Source organism: Canis lupus, chromosome 22, assembly GCF_003254725.2.
Source record: "Canis lupus dingo isolate Sandy chromosome 22, ASM325472v2, whole genome shotgun sequence".
Classification (NCBI taxonomy): Eukaryota; Metazoa; Chordata; class Mammalia; order Carnivora; family Canidae; genus Canis; species Canis lupus.
In genome coordinates, this window is record NC_064264.1 from 44,824,187 (window position 1) to 44,836,270 (window position 12,084).

Sequence of the window (12,084 nt, forward strand, 5' to 3'; positions counted from 1 at the left end):
TTTTTTTTGACGCTTATATTGGTAATCTATACAGTGAAGAAATAATATTGACTTGGCAAGATTATTGCAAGAATGTCTGAGAAATCAGTTTAAAATAATGGCCTATTAAAATGTGCAGCATTCTAGTCTAGCATATTTGTCTTCTAGACCATCAAGTGCCTTGAGTCTCCTCAGAAACATTTCTGATGTGGATCACATCTTTCTCCATTACAGGATATATATCCTTGGAAGCTTCTGTATGTTTTGATTGATTTGTTCAGCCATTCTCAACTAGGGCACCTAGTCATCCATTTAATGTAATGAATTAATTCTAGGATGGTACTCTTTGAGTCCCATTCTTAAGAGAATTGTGAGAATAGCCTCTCAAATCCTATTTTCTATTCTCTGTTGAGAAAGGCTGTAAGACAATAACCTGCTCTTTATCTCTGAAGAGGAAAAGTTAAAGAAAACCAAGAAAATCAAGTGAAAGATTTAGATATTTTATTTTATACTCCATTGTTTGAAACTATATTTCAGAATATTGCTATTGACTATTTGTGTGTGTGAATTCCATGCTAAGAACATAGATGAACTGTTGTGTTGTGCTCCTTTTGCATTATGTATTCTGTAGAGGGCTAGGGCAGGAAGAGAACTGCAAATGTTAATAAGACATATCTTGTAGTAATTAGCAGAGAACCAAGAACTTTTAATAATACCTATTAGCTACTTTTATGATGGCAATGAAAATGATGCAGGACCAGGAATCTAAAATACTAGCCATTACCAAATAAAAAGGAATCTAAGCTATAGGGTTATTTCACATTGCCATATTATGTTCTTAATTAATTGAGCAAATAAACTGATTCATCTTTGTAATATAAATTCACATTTTATTTTTATTTTGCCAAGAAATGTTCAGCATTCATTATCAGATTATTAAGTCATTTTGCCATATATGTTGGTCAATATTTTTAAGAAGTCATTCTATGTCTATTAATGTTTTTGTATTTATTAAATACTGTCCATGGATCATGTGTGTGTGTGTGTGTCTGTCTGCATGCATTGCTTTCACATAAGTATTATAATTCCAATACGTAAATGAAAAATATTGAAAAGTCAGAGGCAATGGATAACTTACTCATGATTTTGCTCTGGCATTTATTCTCACATCCTTTCCACATTCATTTCCAACTTCAAATTTATGATGAATTTTATGACAGTATAAGGTTTAAAGAGAAGCAGTAATTTAAAAGATGCCCAGAGAAAAGACAAATAAAATTTTTATGAAATACTTTTCAGAACAACCACGGAGTGGAAGATGTTGCCGTATTACAGCGGTTCTCTAAGTGTGGTCTGGAGCCAGCACTAGCAGCATCACCTGGGAGCTTGTTAGACAAGGCAATTTCAGGGCCCTCCACAGGTGTAAATGTATCAGATACTGGGGGTGGGGCCCAGTACTCTGGTTTAGCCAGCCCTGCAGGTGATTCTGCAATATGCTCACGTGTGAGAAGCATGCTTCTAGTGGCTTGCCCTTTAAAAACCCAGCCATTTGGTCTTTATAGTTTAACATGCATCAGCATTTTTAACAGCACATTTTAGAGGAAATATGGTATTAAATAACAAAAAAAAATCAACCAAGTAAAATCTAAATAGCTTTATTAATCAATTCACGAAACTGGCAGCATCTCGTCTAGCATTAGAGAGGAACCCCTAAGGGCTACAGAAAAGGAAAGGCTTTATTTATTTATTTATTTATTTATTTTTATTTATTTTTATTTTATTTTATTTATTTATTTATGATTAGAAAGAGAATGTGAGTGGAGGGAGGGACAGAAGGAGGAGAGAATTTCAAGCAGATTGAGCTCAGAGCCTAAGCCAATGCTTGATCTCAGGATCTGGATATCATGACCTAAGATGAAATCAAGAGTTGGACACTCAATTCACTGGGCCACTCAGGTGCCCCAGAAAAGGAAAGGCCTTTAAAATACAGAGGGAGTGGAATAAAGGAAATTATGGCAAAGAATCCATTATTTTAGACAAAGCCACCCTCCTAAGGGATTGAGAGGGGTCCATCAGTAAATTTCCTGGTGCTGACCAGGAAATTCCCATGTTGACTGGTTAAAAGTTACAGGGATGAGAGTTGAAACTACAGTTAGGGGTATTAAGTCGTGCTTAACTGACATGGGGCCTTAACCTAAGTGAAGGTATTTCGGACCTATGGTTTTCTTTACAATACTGGGCAGGTGGGGAAGAACTCCCAATCCATACTGGAAATGAACACACACACACACACACACACACACACACAAAAAATGGAGTTGTGTTTGGTGACATCAGTAATGCAGTGGAGGTAGGAGGTCGATGAGGGGGATAATGGATGAGAGCTTATTTGCATTTCTAGTTTGGGGATCATGACTGGTTTTGTGACCAGTCCGTGGGGATGGTATTATATTCACAGCTGCCTATTACACTTACATTGGAAGGGTTCCCAGTATTCAAGGACCTAATAGAACAGACAGGATGGCATATTGTTTCAAGAACCAAGTATGCGCTCTAGATTTACTCAGGAGCTGTGAGCATGAGGATGTTTATATTCAGTTTTAGGTTCTTTTAAATATGTTATTTAAAATATATATTCATAAAAATATAAAATAAAAAAGTAAAATATATATATTCATATTCTTATTCATGCTTTTTAAGATACTGTAAAAGTATATCTCCTTTCCCGTTAGTCTTCTGGGACTGAGTTGTATAACAAATGATAGCCAGTATATGGCAAATGCTCCCAGCATACATTCAGTGAAGTCCTGCTTAGGAAATGGGAGTTCTTGAACTAAACTGCACCCAAATGTGGCATCCATGTATATACTATTCTACAAGCTGTAGCAAAAAGCAGCCCCCATCCACTGAAGGTAAGGATTAAATAAATTAACCAAAAGACGAAGAAAATTAAAAACATACATTGTCTTATAATCAGTAATTTTGTTGTTTGGCCAGGACATTTACAAATAAGATAGAGATATTAAAAGGCAACAAAACAAAACACAGTAAACTCTATTACCTAATATAGATTTAAAACATCTGGTTCATAGGTAATTAGGTATCATTCATGTTAATTGGGTTCAGAAAGGCTCTTCATTGCCAATGACAAAGCAATCACCATCTACGGACGATACAATGTGTACTGATGACCTATAGGTTGTGTCAGAATTTTAATCTATGTGAAGTATTTTGAAAAAGGTAAGACATTGATTTGGAAAGCCATCTAGGAAATTGATTTAGAATTATTCTAAGAGCCAAAATTCAGGAGATCTTGTTTAAAAAATATATTGTAACCTCATATTAATCGTCTAGTAATTATGGACATTTTCCATTTAACAGAGAAAAAGGGTGAATATAATGTTAATGGGAGTGTATTTTTTTAAAGCAGCAATCATTTCATTTTTACTGTGCTATTTTGGTACTTTGATATTTTAAGTAGTGGACATTTTTAGCATGAAATTATCTGTGATATGTCTTTGACCTAGAATCACAGTACTAATAGGCTTTGTATCTGTTTATTTTCATAGAAGTGTGAGCATTTTGGCAGAAAACACTGCCTATGAAGTTTTCTGAAAAGATGGCATTATGAACACGTTAAGAGATAAAAATTTAAAAAGAAATAAAAAGGACTGTAAGACTGGAAATACTTTTCTATCGCTGGAAGGATTCAGAAGCAATTTCAAAACCAAGGGAGAAAGTGGGGGAGCTTCTTCCTTCCTCTGCCTTCTGCCCCATAACACAGCCTTTTCTCTCCTTATTTTACTAATAGAAACCTTTCAGCTTTAACCTCTTCCTATTATTTTTAAAAGGCCTAGGAAGGCATGTGTGCTCAGATGAAGAAAACAACACATATTTGATTTCCTGGTGCCAAACTTGCATTTGCCTCTGGCTTCAACATTCTAAGAAGAGCTTAAGCTTTTTCATCTTAACTGTGATGCACCATCTTAATTTAAAATGTATGAGGTTTGCCCTGATGTGCTGTTGCATCAGTTTCTGGTATCAACAGCATCAAAGCTCCTAACTTTCTCATACACAAAGGGATGAATTGTGAATACCAGGTGAATTTTCACAAGTCAACATCCCAACAAAACAAAACAAGACAAGATAGCTCTGTCAAGAAAAAAAAAAGTAGCCTTGCCTAAGAAACTAGGAGGCTTTATTTCTGGAACTGCAGGCAGTAACCTGGATGCAGTACCATGATTATCATTCCTGTTGTCATTCAATAGAGCAGTAATTCTCCAGTTTTTGTGTGGTGATGGATCATGGGAGGGACCTGTTTAAATAGATTCTGATTTCCTAGGCCTAGTGTGGCTCCTGAGATTCTGCATTTCTAACCATCTCCAGAATAAGAGATGCTATGGAAACTGTGACCACGTTTTGTCCTATCCTGTAGGAAGGGCATATATTTTAGGAAGATGGCACCCTTTTACACCATCTTCACAGAGATTAGCTGAAGCCAAGACAAGAAACCAACTGAGGACAGATTTTTCCCCCCATTACAGTGCAACATATATTTTATTTTATTTTATTTTATTTTATTTTATTTTATTTTATTTTATTTTATAAGATTTTATAAGATTTTATTTATTTATTCATGAGAGACACAGAGAGAGAGAGAGAGAGAGAGAAGGGCAGAGACACAGGCAGAGGGAGAAGCAGGCTCCATGCAGAAGCCCGACGTGGGACTCGATCCCAGGACTCCAGGATCACACCCTGGGCTGAAGGCAGGCACTAAACCGCTGACCACCCAGGGATCCCCTGCAACATCTTTTAGAACATGAAAATGATAACTTGGGGGCTTCAGTATTTTTCTTATATAATTTGGAAGTTGCTTCTAGACCTAATGTTTTATGATGCCATGAGGCACTATATAAAGTTTCCATAAGCGAATGAGGGAGTGAATAAATGGGAGTGGCCAGTTTCATTGTAAAGGAATGTACCCTACTGCCATCGAATTATTCTAAAGAGAACTTGGAGGGTTATTTGAATCATTTCACGAGGTTTGGGGAAATAGAGGGAGAAAGTTGAAATAGTGGTTTGAGAGACTGAGAGTGAGTGGAGGGAAGGAAAGATAGGTCAACTGAGCAACATTGTAAGTGTTCATTTTAGTTTCGAGGGGCACCTGGGTCACTCAGTGATTGAGCGTCTGCCTTCGGCTCAGGGCGTGATCCTGGGGTCCTGGGATGGAGTCTTGCATCGGGCTCCATGTGAGGAGCCTGCTTCTCTCTCTGCCTATGTCTCTGCCTCTCTCTGTATGTCTCTCATGAATAAATAAATAGAATCTTAAAAAAAAAATTTAGTTTGGAGACAGTGAATTTAAGACCAGTCCTTAAGGCTATATATTTATGTATATATATATTTTAAATTTTTGTTCTTTTTTGTTTGTAATCATGACAGAGTGAGTGACTGTTTAGAAATACAAAAATGAAAATATTTGGGTCTCAAGTTCCAGTTGCTTGACAAAGGCCATGATTTTATTTGTCTTAACAAGGGGTACAGTTAGGCCAAGAAAGCAAGGCTTATAAGGAGGAAACCAAAGGACAGAGAAAAGATGACAGGAAAATCGGTTGAACATCCCAGGAGTTTAGACATCCCTGAGGATTGTTCAAGTGGGAATAGCAGAAAGATAAAGCTGCTGGCCAGAGAGCAGAGAGTGGAGTCTGGGAAATTGAGATTATGAGATTATGAGGCTAAAAGCCACATAATGTCACTTCTTTGCTCCCAGGGATTTGGAAGGTGATGAAGGTATGAAAAAGAGATGCTGAACTTCCCGACTTTGAAGATGTATTTTCTAATGGGGACCAGATTTAAAAGTGACATAGGTCTTGCGTGCATCCAATTACTTGACTTTACATGTGTAGATGACATGCGGTATTTGACAGAGCTAACTCTGAAGTTTCAGCCAAAAAGGTGATAAGAAGTGCAATTTCAAAACCCTGCAAAATTAGGTCAGTCAATCATATGAAAACAAGATTTAATAAACAGCAGATGCCATTTTGTCCAACTCTATTAGATTTTGCAGTGCAAAAAAATTACAGAAGTGGGAATCATATGCTTGCCGTGCTGTGAAGGGCTAAGGGAATTCTCTGGCGTAGCCACTCTATACCTTCCAGTAAGCACCTCTGGTGACAGATGAGAAGGTTATTGAGCATGTGCACCCACAACCCTGACAGTCATTTAGTTCTCACATGGACACAGTAGTAAGACTTATGAATTGATATGCAAACTGTGACAAAGCTACGTAGTCTGTCTTGGGGTAATATTTTGTCATTTCATGCCCAAGTGCTGAGCACTTTACCTGCTACTAAAATCTGTTCTTCCTCAGTGATGAGTAGTCTCTCAATTAATGATTCACATTTACAAAGTTTAGGGTATTGAAGCAAATGTAACCATCTCTGCTAACATACACATTTTGTTGTCTCCGTCTCTTCATGTTTAGTGGATTTTTTTTAAAGATTTTACTTATTTAATCATGAGAGACACAGGCAGAGGGAGAAGCAGGCTCTATGCAAGGAGCCTGACATGGGACTCGATAACAGATCTCCAGGATCACACCCTGGGCTGAAGGCAGCGCTAAACCACTGAGCCACCTGGGCTGCCCATGTTTAGTGGATTTATAGTTCAGGTACATTAGAGACAAAAATGTTATCATTGTGTTACTTGTTAAAACAACTTGCTTGGATTAAGTCCTCCCTAACTTAAAACTCTAATCTGAGTTATTTATGGAATATGTGTGTGTGTGTGTGTGTGTGTGTGTGTGTGTGTAGGCACAGAGAGGGAGATGCATCTTAATATGTATATATACATTTATATACATAGATATATATGACTAAATTTAATACATTCACTGTTTTTTTTAAATACACAATTTTATTTCTAGGTACAAAGAAAGCATATAACTACATAAAGTTATTTAAACTACAATGATAATCCACATATTGATTTTTAACTATCATTGAAGACTAGATACTGCCATTCTGAGGCATATGAAATTATCAGTGTACCTAAGATTTACTGCTTTGTCATTAATTAGCAAAGAAGAAAAATGAATTGGTCTCAACTCCAAGGCAAAGATACCTTGCAGAGAGCTGAGTAAAGTGACATGATAGGAGGCATTTTGGATTTGGGATGAGATAACCTGAGTCCCAAATTGCTCTGTGGCTCTGTGCCTCAGATTCCTCTTTAGGAAATGGGCATAGAAATACCTACTATAGAGCAGTATTGATGTACTGTAATCACAGATAATGTACGTAAAGCAACTCGTACAGCATCTGGCTTTGTAAATCAGATCCCAAGCTTACTCTATCAAGATGTCTTCATATTCATGATTCTGTATCAGACACTGTGCAGGTGCGGAGCAGGGTATCTAGATGGCATCTATGAGGCATCAGGCCTGCCTTAAATAAATCACTATCTAGTGAGAAATCAATTTCTGTACACCTCACCCTGTATTTCTTGAACATGTCCATGTTGTGTCCATGGCTCTGCATGATGTGGTTCCCCAAACAGACCACGTCCTACAACTCAACTTAACATTCTGATTCATTCATTTCTTGTCCCTTAACACTGTTTACCCTTCACATTGACTATTATTACTGCTACATCAGATAATGTTGGCTCTATCCCTCAAGAATATATTTATTATATCTTGACAGCAAAGATGTTAGATAGACATCTCTTGCTAAAGAGTGCAAATGAACTGTGACAAAGTAACTTGAAGATTTTCTATGAGTATATATTTACATTAATTGCATATTCCTTTTAAAAGAAATGCCTCTCAGAGTGTGTGTCATTGCTGTATTTGATAAATTTATTGTGCATTAAACCAGAAGTACTCAAGATTGTTTATCATGGACAAAACTGAACCCAGAGTGAATGTGTCCTGTCAGCTTAGATTAAAATGTAGAGGTATCTAAGTGAGGCCTTTCTCAATGATTGAACAGAACAGATTTCAGAAAACGAGCTCTGTGGGGCACAGATCCATCTACACTGTGATCTCTAGGTCATCTCCAACAGCTTCCCAAAGAGAAGGCAGAAGTGAGTAGGGAGGAGTGTCCTGGCTGACCTGCATGTTGTATGAAGTAGGAGAACTTGAGCAAATAGAGAAAGGGTGACGGGGACCGCAGAGCTTTCTGGGAAAACATTTTATGGTGAACTGGAATAGTTCAAATCTCCATGAGAACATGGCCTGGAACACGGATTATGTTTTCCTAAGTTATTCCATCTTAAGCAGGGTGTATGAAATATGTTTTGTTAAAATAAAGGAAATTGAATTCAAAGCATGCGCTGAAAATTATCCTATCGCCAGGAACATCAACTTAGAAATTGAATTCCGTCATTTCCCATATTTCACATTTTTACCATTTCCCAATATTATGGAACATTTCTCCTATTCATGAATCTGTCTGCCAATGCTCTAAGTTTGTATTATTTTAAAACTTTTCAAGTTATTTGTCAGGGTAGGATAAAGATAGATCGGTTGGTAAAGTTGTATGGATTATAAATGGTGGTGTTAATTTTACCTCAAGCCAGAGCATAGAAACTTGGATGGCAAAATTATCTTTTAAGTGGCTGAAAGATCAGAAAGGACTGCAGACAAAATTCTGAAAAGGGTTCATTATTACACATGTACATAACCTTGAGATTTTCCTGATTGAATTGCTTCAAGAATGCATTTATCTTGCAGTTTCATTTCAAGATGTGAACCTCTTTTTTGGACCTGTCACCTGTCATTTAGGTCCAAATTGCAAGCTGCCTCCAGAACGTTTCAATTTGAATACTTTAATTCTATATTCCTTAACTAAATAAATCCACAGGCACTATGGATTTAATTTTCCCCACTTACAGTATAATCTATAATTAAGCAAATGCCATTGCACTGCCAAGTGGCTACCTCCAGAATTACTCCATCCCCCCTCCCTGAGGAGCCAGCCTTCCAAATTGTTGGCCTTAGATGTAAGCAGCTTTTTCTCACTCTTTATAAATCACTCTTCAGGAACCAGAGGTTCTCCCTTGATAATTATCCCAGTTCCCTACTCTGCTCTAGTTGGAATGTCTGAACATTCAATATGTGTGAACTCCAATCCAGTTTGGGCTTTTCCACTTAATAGCTATATGATGTTGGCGTATCGCTAAAACTCTCGAGTCTCAGTAAAGTAGAGAACAGAGAGTCATTTCTTCTCTTCCACCCTAATGGTGCTATTATGAAGACCAACTTATGCACCAGCAGTTTGTGGGTTACTGTTTAAAAATATTGTATGAGTTCTTTACAGTCATTATTACATGCAACATTTAATGCTTTTACCTAGTAAGTGCTTAATAAATGATTCTTTATTTGATTTAAAAATAACAGTCATACAAATTAGTAAGGACGACAGGACCAAGAAGGAATCAGGACATCTGAGATAATTTAAGGGCTAATGAGGTTTTGTAATAATTTAAAATAAAGCTCATATGAGTAGTGAGGGCACAACACTCAAATATATCACTCATGTCATTGAAAGAATTAGATGATTTTTCTAACCATAGATTTAGTCCTTACATTTAATAATAACAATAGTAAAAATAATAACACATATAGTACATACCATGTGCCAGCCTGTATTCTAAATGCTTTACATGTATTACTGACATTTTACTCCCTATCTCCAGGACATCCGTCAGCTAAATGATCTCACTGTGAGGAGATGGATGGAGAATAATGATTTAATAGCTTGAAAGATTACACAAAAAACAGTATTTGGGGAGAATCATACAAATTTTAATACATTTTTTAAACTGTAGCCCAACTTTTCATGAAGCAGTTTCATTTTAGACTATTAAATACGTCACATTTGAATTCCAGATTACTACCTAACCTGCATGAGTAGCACATAGTATACATTATACATACAGTATAACTCATTCATACTTGTTACCACAGCTAATTCTAGACTCTCTGTCTCTCCATAAAGGATGTTTGTTTGCCTGTACTGAAAAGAAGGCAGAATTGCTGGGTTTTTCCCATCTTTTATAGTATTTATTTACGTCAAAATGCAGCTTATCTATCAATTAATTTTGGTCCAGTAGTTGAGCTGCTGGGTTCAACTTAATTCCCTCATTTGTTCCCCTTTTATTCAAGCAAAGTGCCATTTAATTTATGGCTTCTTTTCTCTCCCTCCAGCCTAAGCTTCTTAGAAAATAAATGAGCCTATAAGTTTTCATTTAGCCCTTCTTATTCCTGTTGATTCTAGCTGAGGATTGGAATCTTGTCAGTCATTCGCCAAGCTGCTCCTTTAGCTCTTCCTGTTCTCTCCTTCCTTGGCTCTATCAGTTGTATCTCTGTAGAAACTTGTGAAGGTGTTTTCATAGGAATCTCGATGTTAGAGCAGCCACATATTTTTCATTAGAATCAGAAGTCTCCTAGAACCCCATGGAATTCATACTCACTTTGGCAATGTAACCAGGGACTGAGGTGGGCTTCCTAACAAGCCTTTGCTGTGTTGTCATGCACCTGCTCAGTTTGGAGAGTGTGTTTGAGGGCCTATGTCCCATTGTACACCAACTGGATGCGTATGTTGAGCAGTGGCGCCAATGTGCTCTATGTGATTTTTCCACTTGGCACAGTTTTTGATTTAGGCAAATATTAATATAGGGTCTGTTTAAATTCCTGTAGACAGAGAAGATATACAGTGTTAGAATTCTTAGCTAACAAGGGATACTGCCAAATGATAAAATATTAATTCTATTACTTTGTATGCAGATATGTGAGAACTAGAAGCAATTACCCTGACTCTAATTGCTTCATAGATGAATACAATTATGATGTTACACTCATTCTGTCTGTATTCTCAGTATAAAATAACATCCACATAAGACAGTCAGAAATTTCATTTAAAAGTAAACCTTACCAATGTGAAATATATTAAGGCAATAAACCAAGAGATTAAACTTTCATAAACAGTAAGAGCTCATTGTTTTGTAAATGAGTGTATAATAATATCTTTGCAGCTCAAATGAAACCATAAAACTGACTGGGGGCCTTACTTTTTTTTCGGCAAACTTTTGATTTATCTTTTTAATCTGTTCTTAGCATTGTATAGCAATTAAACATTGAAAATGGGCTCTAGTCTTCTTGCCACATTGCTCTCTCCCATTTCACTTCTGTCATTTCTTTTATAATGACAAGCAATTTAGAGGAACAAGAAACAATTAGAATGTTAGTAGCTCCTGCTGTTACAGGTGTTTTCCACTAATGAATAAAAATGACTGGAATTACAGAAAGGTGGGATTTAAGGTAAGATCACTTTTGAGGATTCGAAGACGTAAAAGTCTGTGGACACAATTCAGAAATTAAGTACCGATTCTCAAGTAATAATTATATCAGGGAATTTGATAAAATAATAGTTATTGGAAGGACCCATATTGGAAGGTTGGCCAAATGAAATTGTTTTTGTAATACAGTCACTCTCAACCTCAAGTAAGCATCAGAATCACCTGGAAAACTTGTCAAGTAAATGCATCCTCATGCCCCGCCCCCCTCCTTAGTGTTCCTGATACAGTAGGACTGGAATGAAGCAATTATTTGCATTTTAAGAAATTTCCTGGTCCAGAGACCACACTTGAAGAATCACTGGTCTAAAAGAAGGCAATGCATCCTTTTTATCTATTTTCCATCAAAAAAACACAGAATGCTTGACAGGAACACTCAAGGAAGGATCTTGTGACACTGGTACATGGTAGACTGAAGTAATAGTAGATTCACTTGGGGTAAATAGATTTAACGATGATCACATGACTCACCTAAGGCCAATTTAGTGGTATGCTTTCTTCAGTAATTTATGTTCAACCAAAGGAAGCTTTTGGAATATTGACCCTTCCCCTAATGGTAACAGTTTAAGGAAACATATATTTGAGGTTGAGAGTGACTGTATTACAAAAACAATTTCATTTGGCCAACCTACCAATATGGGTCCTTCCAATAACTATATCAGTAAATATATATATATATATATTTTTTATTAAAAATCTAACCATGCAGAGCAGATAGGCCACTCAAACAGCAAGATAGTTTCAAAATTAAAT

General features: G+C 36.6%; 1 protein-coding gene and 1 long non-coding RNA gene across 6 annotated transcripts in view; one reads left to right on the forward strand and one right to left on the reverse strand.

Moving 5' to 3' along the window:
* The window catches only part of GPC6 (glypican 6), a 1,091,148-nt gene that overhangs the window by 521,868 nt on the left and 557,196 nt on the right, over positions 1–12,084 (forward strand). The window lies entirely within an intron of this gene.
* LOC112656069 (uncharacterized) overlaps positions 1–12,084 on the reverse strand; it is a 54,729-nt gene that overhangs the window by 19,893 nt on the left and 22,752 nt on the right. The window contains exon 5 of one of the 4 annotated variants that reach the window (XR_004808336.2): positions 10,450–10,669. This is a non-coding gene — a long non-coding RNA (uncharacterized LOC112656069). Of the gene's footprint in view, positions 1–9,745; positions 10,670–12,084 lie in introns of those variants that run through there. The other 3 variants (XR_004808337.2, XR_003134076.3, XR_003134077.3) reach the window with 3 other exon arrangements.